This window comes from Chiloscyllium plagiosum, unplaced genomic scaffold (assembly GCF_037043375.1).
Source record: "Chiloscyllium plagiosum isolate Xiang-an unplaced genomic scaffold, Cpla_swu_hap1 HiC_scaffold_44, whole genome shotgun sequence".
Classification (NCBI taxonomy): domain Eukaryota; kingdom Metazoa; phylum Chordata; class Chondrichthyes; order Orectolobiformes; family Hemiscylliidae; genus Chiloscyllium; species Chiloscyllium plagiosum.
The window spans coordinates 19,012,751-19,034,785 of NW_028270182.1; the positions used below are offsets into that span (position 1 = coordinate 19,012,751).

General features: G+C 50.6%; 1 protein-coding gene across 2 annotated transcripts in view; it reads left to right on the forward strand.

The window, feature by feature from the left end:
• The first annotated feature begins 4,929 nt into the window (after nucleotides 1–4,929).
• LOC122544415 (phospholipase D2-like) overlaps nucleotides 4,930–22,035 on the forward strand; it is a 111,842-nt gene continuing 94,736 nt past the window's right edge. The window contains exon 1 of one of the 2 annotated variants that reach the window (XM_087983039.1): nucleotides 4,930–5,128. The gene's annotated coding sequence lies outside the window, so the exon portion shown is untranslated. Of the gene's footprint in view, nucleotides 5,129–7,012; nucleotides 7,094–22,035 lie in introns of those variants that run through there. The other variant, XM_087983040.1, reaches the window with a different exon arrangement.

Consider the following 22,035-nt stretch of genomic DNA (forward strand, 5'->3'; position numbering starts at 1 on the left):
CCATGTCAGGGTGACACAGAAGGTGAAGTCACATGGGATCCACAATGCACTGGGGAGATAGAACATAGATCATTACAGCACAGGACAGGCCCTTCAGCCCTCAATGTTGTGCTGACCTGTGAAACCAATCTGAAGCCCATCTAACCTACACTATTCCATTTTCGTCCATATGTTTATCCAATGACCATTTAAATGCGCTTAAAGTTGTGGATATGGCTTAGCTATAGAAAACAGAGTGTAGCGGTGGAAGGGAACTTTTCTGATTGAAGATCTGTGACTGACGGTATTCCGCAGGGATCAGTGCTGGGACCCTTGTGGTCTGTAATATATGTCAATGATTTGGAGGGGAATGTAAGTGGCCTGATTAGAAAGCTAGTGGATGACACAAAGACTGGGGGGAGCTGTAGATAGCGAGGAGGATTGCCAGAGGATTCAAGAGGATCTCAATAAGCTGGAGGCTAGGGCAGAGAAGTGGCAGATGGAGTTTGGATTAGATTCCCTACAGTGTGGAAACAGGTCCTTCGGCCCAACAAGTCCACACAAACCCTCCAAAGAGTAACCTACCCAGACTCACTTCCCTCTGACTAATGCACCTCACGCTATGGGTAATTTAGCACGGCCAATTCACCCTAACCTGCATATCTTTGGACTGTGGGAGGAAACTGGAGCACCCAGAGGAAACCCACACAGAAACGGGGAGAATGTGCAAACTCCACACGACAGTGGCCCAAGGCTGGAATCGAACCTGGGACCCTGGTGCTGTGAGGCAGCAGTGCTAACCTCTGAAGCACCGTGCCACGCCAAAGCAAGTTTAATCTGGACAAATGTGAAATTATGCATTTTGGCAGGAGGGATGTACAATGGCAGAACTCAGAGTAGAATCAACATACAGAGGGAACTAGGCGTACAGGTCCAGAGTTCCCTGAAAATGGCAACGCAAATGGAGAAGGCAGATGGCACGCTTGCCTTGATCAGTCAGGGTAGCGTTTAAAAATTGGTAACTCATATCGCAGCTGTTGTTCAGCCACATTTGGAATATTGTGCCCAGTTCTGGTCACCACACTACCAGAAGGACGTGGAGTCTCTGGAGAGGGTACAGAAACGGTGTGCCAGGATGTTGCCTAGTTTGGAGGGTGTTAGCTACGGGGAGAGACCCGACAAATGTGATCTGTTCTCACTTGAACATCAAAGGACGGGGGACGACATGATGGAAATTTACGGAAATTATGGGTAGAATGGGAAGCTGGAGTGTTTTTCCCCAGGATAGAAATGCCAGTTACGAGAGGACGTAGGTTTAAGATAAAACGGGGGTAAGTTTAAAGGAGATGTGAGAGCAGGTTTTATTTCACACAGAGGATGGTAAGTGCCAGAGGGGGTAGCAGAAGCAGATACAATAATAAATGTTTCAGAGGCATCTTGACAAATATATGATTCGGCAGGGGATAGAGGGAAAGGACCGTGTCCAGGCAAAAGGTTAGAAAGGCCTCATGTGTCAGAGGGGAGGCTGACTGGGCCAACAGGCCCGTTCCTGGGCTCTGCTGTTCTTTACTCATTGGGTGAAAACGTTTTCTCTCATATCACCGCTGTTTCGTTTGCACATCTCTTTCAATCTCTGCCCCTCCCATTCTTGTTCTTTTACCAAGTGGGAACAGCTTCTCGCTATCTACTGTGTCCAGCTCATGATATTGAACAGTCAGCGAGGTGCAGAGGTTTCAGGAGGGAATGTCAGAGCTCAGGGCCTAGTCAGCTGAAGGCACAGCCACCAATGGGAGCAGTGGGAATCAGGGTGGGAGGGAGGGGGACAGCCACAAGGCCAGAGTTGACAGAGAGAGGGAGGGAGGAGGTTGCCAATACTGGGCTGGACAAGAGCCTGCTGGGACTTCGATGGAAGGGTAAGGATGTTAGTCTGGGAAATTGGGAGGCTCTGCAGGTTGAGGGAAAAATGGGATTGGGTGAACAACATTTCGAGCAAATTTGACAAACAGATTCTGTGTCAGTGTCGGACAAAATAAATCACGCGTGGCCTTCCTGTTGCCATGGCAATCTGACTTTGGTGAAGTTCCATCGTTGTATGAAATGCCTTACCACGCCCCGTGCTGCCCCACCATGGACAACCACACCGATATCACGCCACGGCATACGAGGGGTCGCACTTCGGTTAATGAAGTCTGCAGGAATTGAACTGAATTGAATTTATTGTCACGTGTACCAAGGCACAGTGGAAAGCTTTGTCTTGTGAGCAATACAGGCCGATCACAGAGTTAAGTAACATAGATCAGTAAATAATAGGTAAACAGCGGCAAAAACGAAAACACAGGGACAGGCGAATGTTAAGAGTTTGAGAGTCCATTCAGTATTCTAACAGTCGGGTAGAAACTGTTGTGAAACCGGGTGGTGCGTGTGTTCAGGCTTCTGTACCTTCTCCCCGATGGTAGAGGTTGTAGAAAAACATTGCCAGGGTGGGATGGATCTTTGAGAATGCTGGCGGCCTTTCCCTGACAGCGGGCCTGGTAGATGGATTCTATAGATGGGAGGTTGGCCTTTGTGATTGTCCAGGCTGGGTTCACCACTCTCTGTAGCCATCTGCGATCCTGAATGGTACAGTTGCCACACCAGGTAGTGATACATCCAGACAGAACACTCTCGATGGCACACCTATAAAAGTTGGCAAAGGGTATTCACCGTCATGCCAAATTACCTCAGCTGCCTGAAGAAGGAGAGACGTTGTTGGGCCTTTGTAACCAGTGCATTCACATGAAGAGTCCAAGAAAGCTTGTTGTGGATGACCGCTCCCAGGAGCTTGACACTCTCCTCTTGTCCCACCTCTCTGCTGTTAATGTGTAGGGGGGCATGAGTAACATCCCACCGAAAGTCAATAATGAGTTCCTTGGTTTTGCTGGCATTGAGAGCTAGGTTGTTCACAGTGCACCATTTTTCCAGGTCTTTCACCATTTTTCCAGGTCTGTAGTCTGTTTTGTCACCATCAGAGATTCGACCGACTATGGTGGTGTCATCAGCGAACTTGTAAATGGCATTAGTCTGGTATTTGGCGACTCAGTAATGGGTTTACAGTGAGTACAGTAGGGGGCTGAGTACGCACCCCTGGGGGCCTCCCAGTGTTGAGTGTTAGTGAGGATGAAATCTTGTCCTCAGTCTTCACTGATTGCGGCCTGTGGGTCAGGAAACTGAGGATCCATTTTCAGAGAGTAGGGCTTAGTCCGAGATCACTAAGTTTAGTAATCAGTCTCGAGGGGATAATAGTGTTGGAGGCTGAACTGTAGTCAATGAGTAGGATTCTTACATAGCTGTTCTTGGTCTCAAGATGTTCTAGGGAGGAGTGATGGGCAAGTGATATGGCATCTGATGTGGATCTGTTGGTCCGAATTGGAGTGGGTCAAATGTAGTGGGGAGGCTGGAGTTGATTAATGCCATGACCAGCCTTTCAAAGCACTTCATGACCACTGAAGTTAGGGCCACTGGGCGGTAGTCATTGAGACATGCTGCATGAACCTTCTTAGACACAGGGATGATGGTGGCCTTCCTGAAACAGGCAGGGACAGTGGCCTGCTGCAGGGAGAGGTTGAAGATGTCTGAGAAGACCCTCTGCCAGTTGATCTGCACATGCTCTGAGTGCACGGCCCGGTACTCCGTCTGGTCCCATCACTTTCCTTGGATTCACACAAAGGAAAACTGATCTGACCTCTGATGCAGTGACTGTTGGGATAGGTTCGTCAGGACTTGTCGGAATAGGTGTTTACCTCTCCGCCGAAATTCCGCTCAAAGCGAGCATAGAAGGCATTGAGATGATCTGGGAGGGATGTGTCATCGCCTGCTATCTTGCACTGAGGAGAAAGGAAGTCTTCGATTTTTCATTCATTCAATTCACTTTTATTTTATCCTTTGCTGGCTCATCCCTCATATGTAAACCGTAGAACATTTTTAAAAGTTACATTCTGAGGATAGCTTTTAACAATACATGTGTTCTCAGCCCAGATGATGCATTGAAGGTGTGAACAACGTGACTTTTAAAAGGTTCTGGGCTTTACGTACAAAGGAACCGAAACTAACATGGTCATTCTAAAAGGTGAGAGACTTAAGCGAAATTTGATTGATATTACAATCCATGACTTTGTAGCCATGGTGCTGTAAAGTCCGTGTCTTATGGTTGTGCTCCACAACCATGTGGTGAAGGAGCAGCGCTCCGAAAGCTAGTGCCTCCAAATAAACCTAATTTGGTGTAGGCTGGTGTTGGACTGAGGTGGACAAAGGTAAAAATCACACAGCACCAGGTCATAGTTCAACAGGTTTGTTTGGAATCCCCGATGAAGGAGCAGTGCTCCGAAAGCTAGTGCTTCCAATTAACCTGTTGGACCTGGTGTGTGTTTTTTAACCAAATAAACCTGTTGGTCTGTAACCTGGTGTTGTGTGATTTTTAACCAAAGAAACCTGTTGGTCTATAACCTGGTGCTGTGTGATTTTTAACCAAAGAAACCTGTTGGTCTGTAACCTGGTGTTGTGTGATTTTTAACCAAAGAAACCTGTTGGTCTATAACCTGGTGTTGTGTGATTTTTAACCAAATCAACCTGTTGGACTGTAACCTGGTGTTGTGTGATTTTTAACCAAATCAACCTGTTGGTCTGTAACCTGTAATTTTTAACTTTGTCCAGCACTGGGATCTCCACATCACGACTCAGTGTGCCAGAAAGTATCTACTTTATATACCTAGTGGCTTTCAAAGCAAAAATTCTCCCTTTAAATATTCCCCAAGGGGGGGCTCCTTAAAAAGTTGCTGCAGGGTGCCTTCCTTTCAAGGCCGGGAGTGGAGTGTTGCTTTAAATCTCTTCCAGCTCTCTCTCTCTGTGTGTGTGTGTGTGTGTTCGCAGGCGTTGTCCTAGTGTTTTGCTTTTCCCCTTTCAGGGAGGCTCGGTTTTCAGGCGGAGTTTGGATGCTGTCCCAGTTGTTGTGCCCCTCCTCTCTGTGCCAGCCTGAAGTCAGTCCTCAGTTCGAGGGGAGTGAGCGCGACCCTGGGCTAATTGAAGGGGGAAATCCTGGCGAGGGATTTCTCCCTGTGTTTTCCTGGCCCAGCCGCTTTTAACGGGAATCTCCAGCTTCCTGGAATTAATTCAAGTGAGTAACTTACTGGGGAATGCAAGGAGTGGCTCCCTCTTCACAGGGTTTACAAAGGGCGATTGAACTTCTGTGTGCCCCTGTTTTAATCCCAGCGAGATTGGGAGCGAGTTTTATTTTTAAATTTAGCTGCAGTGTTCAACAACATCGTTTTGCATTTATGTAGCAGCAGTTTCCTGCCCCCCCTTCTGGAGCTGCAGGTCAAAGTCAAATCCCCCGCCAGCCAAGAGCGGGTCTCAGGAGGTGAATGAGCATTTCAGGAGCAGAAAGCAGTAGCAGTTTTAGGGGAAGGGTATTCCAGAGGTTGGGATCCAGACCAGCGTCAGTGGCAGGGTGATAGGGAGGGATGTAGGGGCTGGAGGAGGCTACAGAGATAGGGAGGGGGTGTAGGGGTTGGAGGAGGGGATAGGGAGGGAGTGTAGGGGCCGGGGGAGGGGACAGGGACAGGGACAGGGAGGGGGTGTAGGGGCTGGGGAAGTGGATAGGGAAGGGGTGTAGGGAAAGGGGTGTAGGGGCCAGGGAAGGGGTGTAGGGGCCGGGGAAGGGGAAGGGGACAGGGACAGGGAGAGGGTGTAGGGGCCGGGGGAGGGGACAGGGACAGGGAGGGGGTGTAGGGGCCGGGAAAGGGGACAGGGACGGGAAGGGGACAGGGACAGGGAGGGGGTGTAGGGGCCGGAGGAGGGGACAGGGAAGGCGTGTAGGGGGCCGGGGGAGGGGACAGGGACAAGGAGGGGGTGTAGGGGGAGGGGACAGGGACAAGGAGGGGGTGTAGGGGGAGGGGACAGGGACAGGGAGGGGGTGTAGGGGGAGGGGACAGGGACAGGGACAGGGAGGGGGTGTAGGGGGAGGGGACAGGGACAGGGAGGGGGTGTAGGGGGAGGGGACAGGGACAGGGAGGGGGTGTAGGGGGAGGGGACAGGGACAGGGAGGGGGTGTAGGGGGAGGGGACAGGGACAGGGAGTGGGTGTAGGGGGAGGGGACAGGGACAGGGAGGGGGTGTAGGGGGAGGGGACAGGGACAGGGAGGGGGTGTAGGGGGAGGGGACAGGGACAGGGAGGGGGTGTAGGGGGAGGGGACAGAGACAGGGAGGGGGTGTAGGGGGAGGGGACAGGGACAGGGAGGGGGTGTAGGGGGAGGGGACAGGGACAGGGAGGGGGTGTAGGGGGAGGGGACAGGGAGGGGGTGTAGGGGGAGGGGACAGGGAGGGGGTGTAGGGGGAGGGTGAGGGGACAGGGACAGGGAGGGGGTGTAGGGGGAGGGTGAGGGGACAGGGAGGGGGTGTAGGGGGAGGGGACAGGGACAGGGAGGGGGTGTAGGGGGAGGGAACAGGGACAGGGAGGGGGTGTAGGGGGAGGGGACAGAGACAGGGAGGGGGTGTAGGGGGAGGGTGAGGGGACAGGGACAGGGAGGGGGTGTAGGGGGAGGGGACAGGGACAGGGAGGGGGTGTAGGGGGAGGGGACAGGGACAGGGAGGGGCTGTAGGGGCCGGAGGAGGGGACAGGGAGGGGGTGTAGGGGCTGGGGGAGGAGACAGGGAGGGGGTGTAGGGGGAGGGTGAGGGGACAGGGACAGGGAGGGGGTGTAGGGGGAGGGTGAGGGGACAGGGACAGGGAGGGGGTGTAGGGGAGGGTGAGGGGACAGGGAGGGGGTGTAGGGGGAGGGTGAGGGGACAGGGACAGGGAGGGGGTGTAGGGGGAGGGTGAGGGGACAGGGACAGGTAGGGGGTGTAGGGGGAGGGTGAGGGGACAGGGACAGGGAGGGGGTGTAGGGGGAGGGTGAGGGGACAGGGACAGGGAGGGGGTGTAGGGGGAGGGTGAGGGGACAGGGATTTGGAAAAGAGTGAGGCAGTAAAGAAATGTAAATGAAAGCTGGGGTACCCTGAGAGAGTGAGAGTGAGTGTAGGAAAGAATCTGCTGTGAATCACGCGGGTCACAGGCCTTTGAGCTTTGTTGATGTGCTGAACGAGGTGAGCGTTCAGGGGAAACTGGGCTGTGGGAGGAGGCTCCTTGTTTGTCAGTTTTGTCTGAGTTCCATTTCCGTGCCGAGCTGGGGGCGGGGGGGGAGGTTTCAGGCACTAACTTCGCTCTCTCGCACTCTCTCTCTCTCTCTCCCTCTCTCTGTCTTGCCTTGACTGGAAGGCTGAATGACCAACAGTTCTCTGGCCTCCCCGACTTCTGAGCTTGCTGAGAGCTATTCGACCCGGGAAAGCATCGCCATCCCCATTGATCAGCAGCCTCCACCTGATGGCCTGTCGAGTGGAGCGTTGGAGTGGGTTTGAGACGTGTTTGCTCTTGGAAAGCTGACTCTGTTTGTTCCAGCTACACCCAGGGAGCTCCTCCAGGGAACAGGAAAACCCCTTTCCACTTCTGCTGTGAAGTCAAAACACAAAAACGGTCATTGTCTCCCCTCACGACAGTCTCAGAGCAATTCATACAATTCCTACCGGGTGGAAACAGGCCATTCAGCCCAACAAGTCCACACCGACCCTCTGAAGAGTAACCCACCTAGACCCATTCTCCTGACCCTATTACTCTACAGTTATCCCTGACTAATGCACCTAATCTACACATCCCTGAACACGATGGGGCAATTTAGTATGTCCACTTCACCCTGACCTGCACATCTTTGGATTGTTTGAGGAAACTGCAGCACCCAGAGGAAACCCACACAGACTCGGGGAGAATGTACAAACTCCACACAGACAGTTGCCCGAGCTGGAATCGAACCCAGGTCCTTACTGCTGTGAGGTAACAGTGTCATAGAGATGTACAGCATGGAAACACACCCTTCAGTCCAACTCATCCATGCTGATCAGATATCCTAACCCAATCTAGTCCCACATGCCAGCACCCGGCCCATATCCCTCCAAACCCTTCCTATTCGTATACCTATCCAGATGCCTTTTAAATGTTGCAATTGTACCAGCCTCCACCACTTCCTCTGGCAGCTGATTCCATACAGTACCACCCTCTGCGTGAAAAAGTTGCCCCTTAGGTCTCTCTTATATCTTTCCCCTCTCACCCAAAACCCATGCCCTCTCGTTCTGGACTCCCTGACCCCAGGGAAAATACTTTGTCTATTTATCATATCCATGCACCTCATGATTTTATAAACCTCTATAAGGTCACCCCTCAGCCTGCGACGCTCCAGGGAAAACAGCCCCAGCCTGTTCAGCCTCTCCCTGTAGCTCAAATCCTCCAACCCTGGCAACATCCTTGTAAATCTTTTCTGAACCCTTTCAAGTTTCACAACATCCTTCCAATAGGAAGGAGACCAGAATTGCACGCAATATTCCAACAGTGGCCTAACCAATGTCCTGTACAGCCGCAACATGACCTCCCAACTCCTGTACTCAATACTCTGACCAATAAAGGAAAGCATACCAAACGCCTCCTTCACTATCCTATCTACCTGCGACTCCACTTTCAAGGAGCTATGAACCTGCACTCCAAGGTCTCTTTGTTCAGCAACACTCCCTAGGACCTCACCATTAAGTGTATAAGTCCTGTTAAGACTTGCTTTCCCAAAATGCATCACCTCACATTTATCAAAATTAAACACCATCCAGCATTCCTCTGTGCACTGGCCCATCTGATCAAGATCCTGTTGTAATCTGAGGTAATATTTTTGCTGTCCTTTTCCAATTTTGGTGTCATCTGCAAACTTACTAACCATACCTCTTATGCTCACATCCAAATCATTTATGTAAATGACAAAAAGTAGAGGACCCAGCACCGATCCTTGTGGCACTCCACTGGTCACAGGCCTCCAGTCTGAAAAACAACCCTCCACCATCACCCTCTGTCTTCCACCTTTGAGCCAGTTCTGTATCCAAATGACTAGTTCTCCCTGTATTCCATAAGATCTAACCTTGCTAATCAGTCTCCCGTGGGGAACCTTGTCGAACGCCTTACTGAAGTCCATATAGATCACATCTACTGCTCTGCCCTCATCAGTCCTCTTTGTTATTTCTTCAAAAAACTCAATCAAGTTTGTGAGACATGATTTCCCACACACAAAGCCATGTTGGCTATCTCTAATCAGTCCTTGCCTTTCCAAAATCATGTACATCCTGTCCCTCAGGATTCCCTCCAACAACTTGCCCACCACCGAGGTCAAGCTCACCGGTCTATAGTTCCCTGGCTTGTCCTTACCATCTTTCTTAAACAGTTTGCCAACCTCCAGTCTTCCGGTACCCCTCACCCGTGACTATCGCTGATACAAATATCTCAGCAAGGGGCCCAGCAATCACTTCTGCTAACCACTGAGCCACTGTGTAATTGTGGATCAGTCTTACCACGGTCTGTTTACTTGGGGCAGCTTTTTCTGGGGCAGTCCGCCATCCCTGTTTCCTGTGAATAAACGGGAAATGATGAGAGCCACGCACCGAAAGATGGGTCGCCCAGGGTGGAGTGAGGACAGGAAAGAAGATTTACTCCAGAAGGGAAGCGAGAGGAATTTTAATTTCCAAAGCAATTTCCTGTGCTCTGGAATAAATCCCCTAACTCGAACCCGAACCCCTAATGAAGGTGGGAGCAGACTGAGGGAGAATTTTCAAAAGACGGCATTTAGGCAAAGAATGGGCGAGGGAAAGATTTCCCAAGTTAGGGAGGGAAATCAGACCTGCAGAGCAACCTCAGATGTTTTATCTGAGAGGCTGAAACGAATTGCAGATATGATTGTTTCACTCTTGCTGTTGGACTCTGCAAGTTAATACATGTACGTGAATCTTAAAATCCTGTTCAGAAAGCACTGTTGGAACAAAGCTCTGGGTGTGATGCACGCAGAGAGGGAGGGAAGGAGACTGAAGGGGTTGACATCACTCACAATAGATGGGAGAGTTGATATCTGAATGTTAGGATCACTCAACCGTTTAATCCAGAAATACAGGATTCAGATCTTAGGATCTGAGTTTAAAACTCACCATAACAAATTGTGGAATTTGAATTCAACAAATAATCTCACGTCAGAAATCTAATTGTCAGTTGTTTTAAAAAAAACTTATCTTTTTGTTCGTGTCCTTTCTGGGGAAGCAATCTGCTCGACTTACCTGGTTTGGCCGCCATGTGACTCCAGTCACACAGCAATGGAATTGATTGTTGGTTCCCCTCTGGAAAGGCTGTGCAAGCCTGTGCAGTTATATTCGAGGATAATTGCGATGGGCACTAGATGCAACATAGAAATGACCAAAAAATATTTATTTGATGGAAGGGAGTGGGTTGGTGCAGAGGGACTGTCATGGGGTCGGCACCGAGGGAGCGGCGCACTGTCGGAGGGTCGGTGCTGAGGGAGCGCCGCACTGTCGGAGGGTCGGTGCCGGGGGAGCGCCGCACTGTCGGAGGGTCGGTGCTGAGGGAGCACCGCACTGTCAGAGGGTCAGTGCTGAGGGAGCGCCGCACTGTGAGAGTGTCAGTGCTGAGGGAGTGCACACTGTCTAGAGGGTCAGTACTGAGGGAGTGCTGCACTGTCAGTGGGTCAGTACTGAGGGAGTGCTGCACTGTCAGTGGGTCAGTGCTGAGGGAGCGCCGCACTGTCAGAGGGTCAGTGCTGAGGGAGTGCCGCACTGTCAGAGGGTCAGTGCTGAGGGAGTGCAGCACTGTCAGGGGGTCAGTGCTGAGGGAGTGCCGCACTGTCAGAGGGTCAGTACTGAGGGAGTGCAGCACTGTCAGGGGGTCAGTGCTGAGGGAGTGCCGCACTGTCAGAGGGTCAGTGCTGAGGGAGTGCAGCACTGTCATGGGATCAGTGCTGAGGGAGTGCCGCACTGTCAGAGGGTCAGTGCTGAGGGAGTGCTGCACTGTCGGAGGGTCAGTGCTGAGGGAGTGCCGCACTGTCAGAGGGTCAGTGCTGAGGGAGTGCCGCACTGTCAGAGGGTCAGTACCGAGGGAGCGCTGCACTGTCGGAGGGTCAGTGCTGAGGGAGTGCCGCACTGTCGGAGGGTCGGCGTCGAGAGAGCGCCGCACTGTCGGAGGATCAGTGCCGAGGGAGTGCCGCACTGTCGGAGGGTCGGCGCCGGGGGAGTGCCGCACTGTCAGAGGGTCAGTGCTGAGGGAGTGCCGCACTGTCGGAGGGTCAGTGCTGAGGGAGCGCCGCACTGTCGGAGGGTCGGCACCGGGGGAGCGCCGCACTGTCGGACGGTCGGCGCCGAGGGAGCGCCGCACTGTCGGACGGTCGGTGCCGAGGGAGCGCCGCACTGTCGGAGGGTCAGAGGCCCCCACTGAGAGGGACCGTGTTTGATGATGTCACACTGTTGGTGGTGAGGCATTTTGGATCAGATAGAAAACCAAGACCTTGCTGAAAATACCGATTGTTACCTTGGGTCCCACTTCAGAGATGGGGAGTCTCACAGAGGTCCTGTCCTCGATAAACCAACCTCAACCAAACTCAGTGCAAAGAGTGACAATCCAATCAAGATGTCAAGGCCATTGCTGTAATCTTGCTGCATTGTCTTCCTGGCTGTCTGTCTGTCTCTGTGTCTGTCTCAGTCTGTCTCTGTGTCTGCGTCTCTCAGTGCACATCTGTGTGTGTCCCTTGGAATGCAGGTTCATAGCTCCTTGAAAGTGGAGTCGCAGGTAGATAGGATAGTGAAGAAGGCGTTTGGTATGCTTTCCTTTATTGGTCAGAGTATTGAGTACAGGAGTTGGGAGGTCATGTTGCAGCTGTACAGGACATTGGTTAGGCCACTGTTGGAATATTGCGTGCAATTCTGGTCTCCTTCCTATCGGAAAGATGTTGTGAAACTTGAAAGGGTTCAGAAAAGATTTTTAGATTAGATTAGATTCCCTACAGTGTGGAAACAGGCCTTTCAGCCCAATGAGTCCACACCGATCCTCCGAAGAGTAACCCACCCAGACCCATTCCCAATATTTACTCCTGACTAATGCACCTAAAACAATGGGCAATTTAGCATGACCAATCCACCCTGACCTGCACATCTTTGGACTGTGGGAGGAAACCAGAGCACCCGGAGGAAACCCACACAGACACAGGGAGAATGTGCAAACTCCACACAGACAGTCACCTGAGGCTGGGATCGAACCTGGGACCGTGGTGCTGTGAGGCAGCAGTGCTAACCACTGAGCCACCGTGCCGCCCATGAATTTAAAAGGATATTGCTAGGATTGGATGGTTTGAGCTAAAGGGTGAGGTTGAATAGGCTGGGGCTGTTTTCCCTGGAGCACCAGAGGCTGAGGGGTGGCCTTATAGAGGTTTATAAAACCATGAGCATTGAGCACAAAGCCATGTTGACTATCCCTAATCGGTCCTTGCCTTTCCAAATACATGTAAATCCTGCCCCCTCAGAATTCCCTCCAACAACTTACCCATCACTGATGTCAGGCTCACTTGTCTATAGTTCCCTGGCTTTTCCTTGCCAACTTTTTAAAATAATTACACCATATTAGCCACCCTCAAGACGTTTGGCACCTCCCTTGACTGCAATGATACAAATACCTCCGCGAGGGTCTCAGCAATCACTTCTCCAGCTTCCCACAAAGTTCTGGAATATGCCTGATAAGCTCCCAGGATTTCTATGATTTTGTGCTTTCAGATGTCCAGCACATCCCCCTCTGTGATATGGACACTTTCTTTCTCTCCCCCCCCCCCCCCCCCAAGATATCACTATTTATTTTTCCAAGTTCTCTAGTGGCACGGAGGCTCGGTGGTTAGCACCGCTGTCTCAATGCACCGGGGACCCGGGTCTGACTCCAGCCTCTGGAGACTGTCTGTGTGGAGTTTGCACGTTCTCCCCGTGTCTGCGTGGGTTTCCTCCCCCAATCCAAAGACGTGCAGGTCAGGGTGGATTGGAAATGTTAAATTGCCCACAGTGTTCAGGGATGTGTAGGTTGGGTGTGTTAATCAGAGGTTAAATATAGAGTGATAGGGTGGGGGAATGGGTCTGGGTGGGTTACTCTTTGGTGGGTCGGTGTGGACTTGTTGGGCCGAATGGCCTGTTTCCATGCTGTAGGGATTCTATGATCTGTGATCATACCCTCCTTCATGTAAATGCCCACACACAATAGATTGGGAAAAGCTACCCAAGAGGGAACAAATCCTTTTTAAATTAAGTTTGTCGTGATCGCCGGAGAAGAGAGATTGAATTGGGTCGTGAACTGGGGACGGGTGGGTAACACAAGCGAGCAGAAGGCATTCCATTAGCAATTCTCCGTTGATATGTGCTAAGGATCTGACCGGCTCTGTGATAAAGCAGCCTCTTTGGCATCATGCCAATTTGACTGGAAGTTACCGTCCCCTGTTCCACTCAACCGACGCTGAATCAAACAGGTTTTGTTTGCTCAAAATGGAACTGACAGAAAGCTCCCGACTGGCACCTGGAGGAAGTCAGCATCTCCCCTGGGGATGGGCTGCGAAACATAAGAGATCCGAGGGAGACGCCGTTCCTCCTGAGGTAACCATCAGCCCCAGCTGGACGGGTTCCGGAATGTTCTTGCAGCTCGCAAGAGCCCGGGCCTGGTGAGATTCCTGGCCAGGCCCCATCAGCATTCCTGTTCACTCCATCAGGATGGCCCCAATGGCCGTGGGATGACCAATCGCAATCTGACCGAGGGGGAGAGATGGTTGCCCACTCCACCCCCCCACCTCCCCCAATGTCCGCACAGTAGGATCCCACTGGGAGCAAGCGGATGGTCTGCTCGCTCGTGATCGTGACTCAAGGGATACCGCATCACCCAGCGCTCTGGTAGGGTCACTTCCCCACTGGCCTCGCTATGGCGATGGGGCCTCCTCTGAAAGCTGGGCCTCCCGACCATCTAGCCCTTCCTTGGTGCTGTCACCAGGTGGCGTCGTTGGAAGGAAGACAAGTTGGCCCAACTTGATCCCTCCTTGCCACCACTAGTGCCAAGCCAATCTGCTTTGTCCAACAGTTTTGAACTCTTCAGTGACGGAGAGGGAGATACCAAAATGGGAACCATTCCCCTTCCCGAGCCGTAGCTGGAGATTCTGGAACAAAGGTGGGTTGCAACCTCGGGATGGGGAATCGGCCATTTTGAACGCCGATGAGGAGATGTTTCACACCGGTGGGAATCTTTGGAATTCCCGCAGGGAGCTGGGGAACCTGAGCTGTGGAATAACAGAATCGTCATGGAGCAAAGGAGAAACCATTCTTCCTTGTGGCTGCAACCATTCTCCTGCCTAGTCCCAAGCTCCAGCTGAGTCTCCTTTTCCCTGCACACACTTTCCATCCAATAACCATCCAGTGCCCTCTTGAACGGCTCATTGGAACCCGCCTCCATCACGTTTCCTGGCAGAGCGTTCCAGACCCTAACAACTCGCTGTGAGGAAAAATAGTTTCTGTCATCACCCTCACTTTATTCGAATGTCACTTTAAATCGATGCTCCTCTCATTCTGTTACGCTCAGAACCAGAGTCTCCCTACCCAGTCTGTCCGGCCCACTCATTACTTTGAAAACCTTTTTTATCAGATCTCCTCTTGCACGTCGTCTTTCTGGGGAGAACAATCCCAGCTCTTTCAATCTGTCCTTGCCGCTGAAGTTTCTCATCTCTGGAACCATTCTTGCAAATTGCTTCTGCTCTCTCTCTCTGTCTCTGTCTCTCTCTCGTGTTCACATTTTTATTCAGAGATAAAAATCTCTCTCTCTCTCTGGTGTGTTCACACTTTTATTCTGAGATAAAATAGATTTATTTGAGATTTGGGCTTGACCAGCACAAAAAGCAATCGAGGGCGATGGGCCAGACGTGAAATCCTAAATTGACCGTAATCAGGTTGGATGATGGGGCAGGTGGTTGATTTGTCGCGTTATAACGTCACCTAACAATGATGGATGTAAAGGTGATGTTTGTCTGCTCTTGAGGTTGAGGGTGGGAGGTATGTGTGATTTGTTGTCGCTTGTATTTTATGGTGAACGATGCCGTAAAATACAGCGAACAGCTCCAACCATCGCCACAATCCAGTGTAATTTAGAATAGGCCTCAAATATAAATGTGTACGTTAGGCCTCCTCGGCCCAGAGCCAGCTCACCAGGGACACCTGCATTGTCACCCCACCTCGACCGGTGCCTGTCTCAGACCCACTGAGTTTGGAGTCACTGTTCCTCAGGTGCCATCTCTTCTCAGCTGGGCCCACCTCACCAACACCGCCCAATGAGGCCTGGTCTCATTGTTGGACCTATACTCCCCCGGCAACCAGGAGCCCCTAGCTCCCCTGGTGCTGCCACATCACCAATAACCAGGAGTCCCTGGCTCCAGTGCCTTACCACGACCAGGAGTTGCCGTCACCTTGCAGGTAACTGGGACTTCCCGGCTTTGGGCCTAAACTCAGGATGTGTTTAATATTTTTATCAGTGAAGCAGTGGGACTGATGCCAGTGGGCATTTTCTTTCTTTTTGAGTTACCATGGACCTCCCCATTCTGCTGCAAGAAGACTCTCCAAGCTGTTCTTGCTCTGAGACGCTTCATGGCATTCCTTAGAGCACGGAAACAGACCCTTCGGTCCAACTCGCCCATGCTCACTAGATATCCCAACCTAATCGAGTCCCATTTGCCAGTACCTGGCCCAGAATCCCTCTTAAACCCTTCCTTTTCATATACCCATCCGGATGCCTTTTAAATGCTGTAATTGTACCCCGTCCCCACCACTTCCTCTGGCAGCTCATTCCATAAACGTATGAGTGTACCATTCAGGAACTTGTCGGATGTCTTACTGACGCTCCAGGGAAAACGGCCCCAGCCTGTTCAGCCTCTCCCTATAGCTTAGACCCTCCAACCCTGGCAACATCCTTGTAAATCTTTTCTGAACCCTTTCAAGTTTCACAACATCATTCTGATAGCGGGGTGACCAGAATTGCACGCAATATTCAAAAGTGGCCGAACCAACATCCTATACAGCCGCAACATGACCTCCCAACCCTTGTACTCAATACTCTGACCAATAAAGGAAAGCATACCAAATGCCACCTTCACTATCCAACCTGCGACTCCACTTTCAAGGAGCTATGAACCTGCACTCCAAGGTCTCTGTGTTCAGCAAAACTCACTAGGACCTTAGCATTAAGAGGGTGGCACGGTGCCTCAGTGGTTAGCATTGAATTTATTGTCACGTGCACCGAGGCACAGTGAAAGGATTCCAGTCTCGGGCGACTGCCTGTGTGGAATTTGCACATTCTCCCCCATGTCTGCGTGGGTTTCCACCGGGTGCTCCGGTTTCCTCCCATAATCCAAAGCTATGCAGGTTTGGGTGAATTGATCATGCTAAATTGCCCCATAGTGTTCAGGGATGTGGAGGTTAGGTGCATTAGTCAGGGGTAAATGTCGAGTAATAAGGGAGGGGAATGGGTCTGGGTGGATTACTCTTCAGAGGATCAGTGTGGATTTGTTGGGCCAAATGGCCTGTTTTCACACGGTTGGGGTTCTATGGCTAAGTGTAAAAGTCCTGCCCTGATCTGTCTTTCCAAAATGGAGCACCTCACATTTATCTAAATTAAATTCCATCTGCCACTCGTCAGCCCATTAGCCCATCTGATCAAGGTCTCGTTCTCCTGAGTTTACCCTCTTCGCTGTCCACTACACCTCCAATTTTGGTGTCATCTGCAAACTTACTAACTACACCTCTTACGTTCACATCCAAATCATTTATATCAATGATGAAAATCAGTGGACAAAGCACTGATCCCTGTGACTCACCACTGGTCACAGGCCTCCAGTCTGAAAAGCAACCCACCACCACCCTCTGTCTTCTACCTTCAAGCCAGTTCTGCATCCAAGTAGCTAGCTCTCCTTGTATTTCATGTGGTCTAACCTTGCTAACCAGTCTCCCATGGGGAACCTTGTCGAACACCTTACTGACGTCCATATAGATCACATCCACCGCTCTGCCTTCTTCAATCCTCTTCATTACTTCCTCAAAAAACACTCAATCATTGCGGAAAGCCAGGATGACAGCAGTTAGGGGATGAGGGGAAGTAGGTGGTTTATTTATTCATTCACAGGACGAGAGCATTGCTCACCATCCGTGGTTACCTAGAGGGCATTTGACAGTCAACCACATTGCTGTGGGTCTGGAGTCACATGTAGGCCAGACCAGTTAAGGTTGGCAGTTTCCTTCCCTAAAGGGCATCATAGTCAGAGATGTACAGCATGGAAACAGACCCTTCGGTCCAACCTGTCCATGCTGACCAGATATCCCAACCCAATCTAATCCCACCTGCCAGCACCCGGCCCATATCCCTCCAAACCCTTCCTATTCATATACCCATCCAAATGCCTCTTAAATGTTGCGATTGTACCAGCCTCCACCACTTCCTCTGGCAGCTCATTCCACACCCGTACCACCCTCTGCATGAAAATGTTGCCCCTTAGGTCTTTCCCCTCTCACCCTAAACCTCTGCCCTCTAGTTCTGGACTCCCCCACCCCAGGGAAGAGACTTTGTCTATTTACCCTATCTATGCCCCTTATGATATTATAAACCTCTATAAGGTCAGCCCTCAGCCTCCGACGCTCCAGGGAAAACAGCCCCAGCCTGTTCAGCCTCTCCCTGTAGCTCGAACCCTGGCAAGATCCTTGTAAATCTTTTCTGAACCCTTTCAAGTTCCTTTCCGATAGGAAGGAGAGCAGAATTAGTGAACAAGATGGGTTTTCACGACCATCAGACTATCACGACTCATGACGATCTTTAGATTGTCAATTCGAGATATTTATTGAATTCAAATTCCACCATTTCCTGTGATGGGAGTTGAACCCGGATCCCTGGTATATTAGCTTGGTCAATAGTCCAGTAATAACGCCACTAGGCAATCTCTTCCCCTTGGTGCTTCCCCTGCCTTTGGGGGCAGGTAGGGCCAATGGCGTTCCCCAGGAAGCTCCTTCTGCTTTGGGGAAACGAGGGGGGAGGAAAACTGAAGGATGGGGCAGTGATGCTGGAAAAGGTGGCTGGCCGTTGGGCTGAGGAGGAAGATTTGTGTTCACTTGTAGGAGTTCCCCACATCCCTCGTCCTTCCCCTGGTTTGCATATTAAAAGCTATTCCAGGAATAACTTCTCATTTGCAAACCAAATTGGCATTTGGCTAGTGCGCTGAAAAAGGATCCTTCATTTCGGATGCCCCGGGAAATCTCGCACACACCTGTTCTCCCACCACTGTCCGACCAATACCAGCCCCCCCCGCCCCCCCCCCCGACACCAGTGAATCAGAAGGAATACATGTACAAGGGAGACTGAGAAGGAAGGTGTCTGGTTAGATTGTCAGACGTAGGAGTCGAGAGTGTGGAGCTGGAAAAGCACAGCAGGTCAGGCAGCATCCGAGGAGCAGGAGAATCGATGTTCCGGGCAAAAGCCCTTCGTCAGGAATGAGGGATGAAGGGCTTATGCCTGAAACGTCGATTCTCCTGCTCCTCGGACGCTGCCTGACCGGCTGTGTTTTTCCAGCACCGCTCTCTCGGACTCTAATCTCCAGCATCTGCGGTCCTCACTTTCTCCCAGTCAGAAGTAGGAGGAGAAGTTAGGCCATTCAGTCTGCTGTGTTATTCAACCATGGTTGATAAGTCTCTCAACCCAATTCTCCCCATAACCCTTGGTCCTCTTGACAATCAAGAACCTATCTATCTCCGTCTTAAATATACCCAACAACCTGGCCCCCACAGCCTTCTGTGGCAGTGAATCCCCACTCTCTAGGCTGAAGATGTTTCTCCTTATCTCCGTTCTAAAAGCTCTTCCCTTCACTCTAAGGCTGTGCCCTTGGGTCCTAGTTCCTCCTACCGATGGGAAACATCTTCCCAACATCCTCTCTGTCCAGGCCATTCAGTATTCTGTATATTTTAATTAGATTTCCCCCCCCCCCCATATCCTTCGAAACTCCATCAAAGATAAACCCAGGGTCCTCAAGCGTTCATCGAATGTTAAAACATGGTTAGGCTTTGTATGTTCCACCTTGAATTGGTCTCTCGGGCCTTTTGAGTATATTTCACCATTCAATAAGTAATCACCGCATAGCCTCTTGATAATCTTTCATCCTGTTGGATCATCAAGAGTCTATTGATCTCTGCCTTTAAAAAAAACATTGAACGACTGTGCACCAGCTGCCTCAAAAAGGAAGGAAATTCCAAAAATTACAACCCTCGGAGAGAATTATAAAGTATTTCTTCATCTCTATTTTAAATGGGCACCCCTCTTTTTAAAACATGACCTCCCCCCCCCCCAGTGTGAATACTCTCACAGGAACTGACCATTCTTTCACCACCCAGGCAAAAGTAAAGACTGCAGGTTAGAGTCGAGAGTGTGGTGCTGGAAAAGCACGGCAGGTCAGGCAGCATCCGAGGAGCAGGAGGATTGACGTTTCGAGCAACAGCCCTTCACCCTTCATTCCTGATGAAGGGCTTATGCCTGAAACAACGGTTCTCCTGCTCCTCGGGTGCTGCCTGACCGGCTGTGCTTTTCCAGCACCACACTCTCGACTCCCTTCATCACCCGTCAGGTCAAGTCTTGTCGGGATCTTCTCTGTTTCAATTAAGTCACCTCTGACCCGTCTCAACTCCAGAGGAATACAGGCCTAGCCTGGCAACACTTTCCTCATAAGTTGATCTGCTCATTCTAGGTATTAGTGTGGTCTAAACTGTTTCCAGCACATCCTTCTAAGGGTATGGTCACTAGGATTGTACACCGCCTTCCAGATGACTCTCACCAGTGCCCTGTTGAAGTTGTTATTTGTGTTAACTTACCCTTCTGTGTGGAGCTTGATACCTCCTATAAGTCTGAAAGGCATCATGCACAAAGATGGTCCCTGTGTTTAAGGAACGATTAGGGGCAGTTGAGAGCACATTCACTAGGATGATCCTGAGCAAGTTTTAAGATTTGTAGCTCAGGTTCTGGATGTAGGTTTGCTCGCTGAGCTGGAAGGAAGCTAATAAACCTACACCCAGGACGATCCTTCGTAAGGAGGGATTGTCTTATGAGCAAAGGTGAAACAGGTTGGACCCCTATTCACTAGAATTTATAAGACTGAGGTGATTTCATTGAAACATGGGGGATTGTTAAGAGCTTTGGCAGGGTATGCTGAGAGGATGTTTCCCCTCATGTGAGTGTGTCAGACCAGACAACATCATCTCCAAATCAAGGGGTGCCATTTTAACACTGAGATGGGGAGGAATCTCTGAGGGTTGAGAGTGTTTGGAATGCTTTCTCACAGAGCAGCTGTGAGGACAGAGTCCTTGTGTAGACTTATGAGTGAGAGAGATTTTTGATCAGGCTGGGAGTCAGTTGGGGAAAGTGGCAGGAAAGTGAATCTGAGAAATCGTGGGTCAGCCATGATCCTATTATATGACGGAACGTGCGCGAGGGTCCGAATGGCCGACTCTTCTTGCACAGTCTTGGGGGCTGAAGCCCAATCCCAGCGCACACAATTTATTCTTCCGTCTGCATGTGGGTAGAGGGGGTTGAGATTCAGAATAATTTTAACTCTGAGGTATGTCATTCAAAATTGTTTCCCTGTGGTTAGAATCTATCAATTAGTAATCGATAGCGAATCTTGTTCACCGCACAAACCTGACTTGTGCTTTCTGTTGTCCTTCATCTGGAAGGCAATTGGAGTTTAATACAGATAAGTGTGAGGTCTTGCATTTTGGAAAGTCAAGTGAATTGAATTGAATTAAATTGAATTGAATTTATTGTCCCGTGTACCAAGGCACAGTGGAAAGCTTTGTCTTGCAAGCAATACAGGCCGATCACAGAGTTAAGTAGCATAGATCAGTAAATAATAGGTAAACAGCAGCAAAAACGAAAACACAGGGACAGGCGAATGTTCAGAGTTTGAGAGTCCATTCCGTATTCTAACAACAGTCGGGTAGAAACTGTTTCCAAACCGGCTGGTGTGTGTGTGTTCAGGCTTCTGTACCTTCTCCCCGATGGTAGAGGTTGTAGAAAAACATTGCCAGGGTGGGGGGTGGATCTTTGAGAATGCTGGCGGCCTTTCCCTGACAGCGGGGCCTGGGAGATGGATTCTATAGATGGGAGGTTGGCCTTTGTGATTGTCCGGGCCGAGTTCACCACTCTCTGTAACCGTCTCCGATCCTGAATGGTACAGTTGCCACACCAGGTAGTGATACATCCAGACAGAACACTCTCGATGGCGCATCCTATAAAAATTGGCAAGGGAGGAGTTTTATGGTGAATGGGAGGGCCTTAAGTTGTGTAGTGGAACAGAGTATCCCCATCAAACTGAGGGACCTTGGAGTTCAGGTGCAGTGTTCTCTGAAAGTGGAGTGCCTGGTAGACAGTGCAGGGAAGGAGGCTTTAGGCACACTGGCCTTCATCAGTCAGGGCATTGAGTATAGACGTTGGGAAGTTATGTTGCAGTTATACAGGACGTTGGTGAGGCCGCACTTGGAGTACTGTGTTCAGGTTTGGTCACCTTGCTATTGGAAGGATGTTATTAAACTGGATAGTGTGCAGGGGAGGTTTACAAGGATGTTGCCAGGTCTGAAGGGACTGAGTGAGAGGGAGAGGTTGAACTGGCTGAGATTTTTTTTATTTCGAGCGCAGGAGACTGACTGGGGATCTTATAGAAGTGTATAAGATTTAGAGGCATGGATAGAGTGAATTTCCATGGTTGGGGAATTGAGGGCTAGAGGGCATCAGTTTAAGGTGAGAGGGGAAAGAAAGAAAGGGAATCTGAGGGGCAACTTTTTTTTACACAGAGGGTAGTACGCATATGGAATGAGCTGCCTGCGGAAGTGGTTGAGGCGGGTACATTAACAACACTTGAAAGGCCTTTGGACAAATATATGCATAGGAAAGGATTAGAAGGTCAAGTGTGGGTTAGTTTGCTCGGACACTTTGGTCGGCATGAGACAGAGGGTGGTGGTTAATGGGAAATGTTCATCCTGGAGTTCAGTCACTCGTCGTGTACTGCAAGGGTCTGTTTGGGGTCCACTGCTGTTTGTCATTT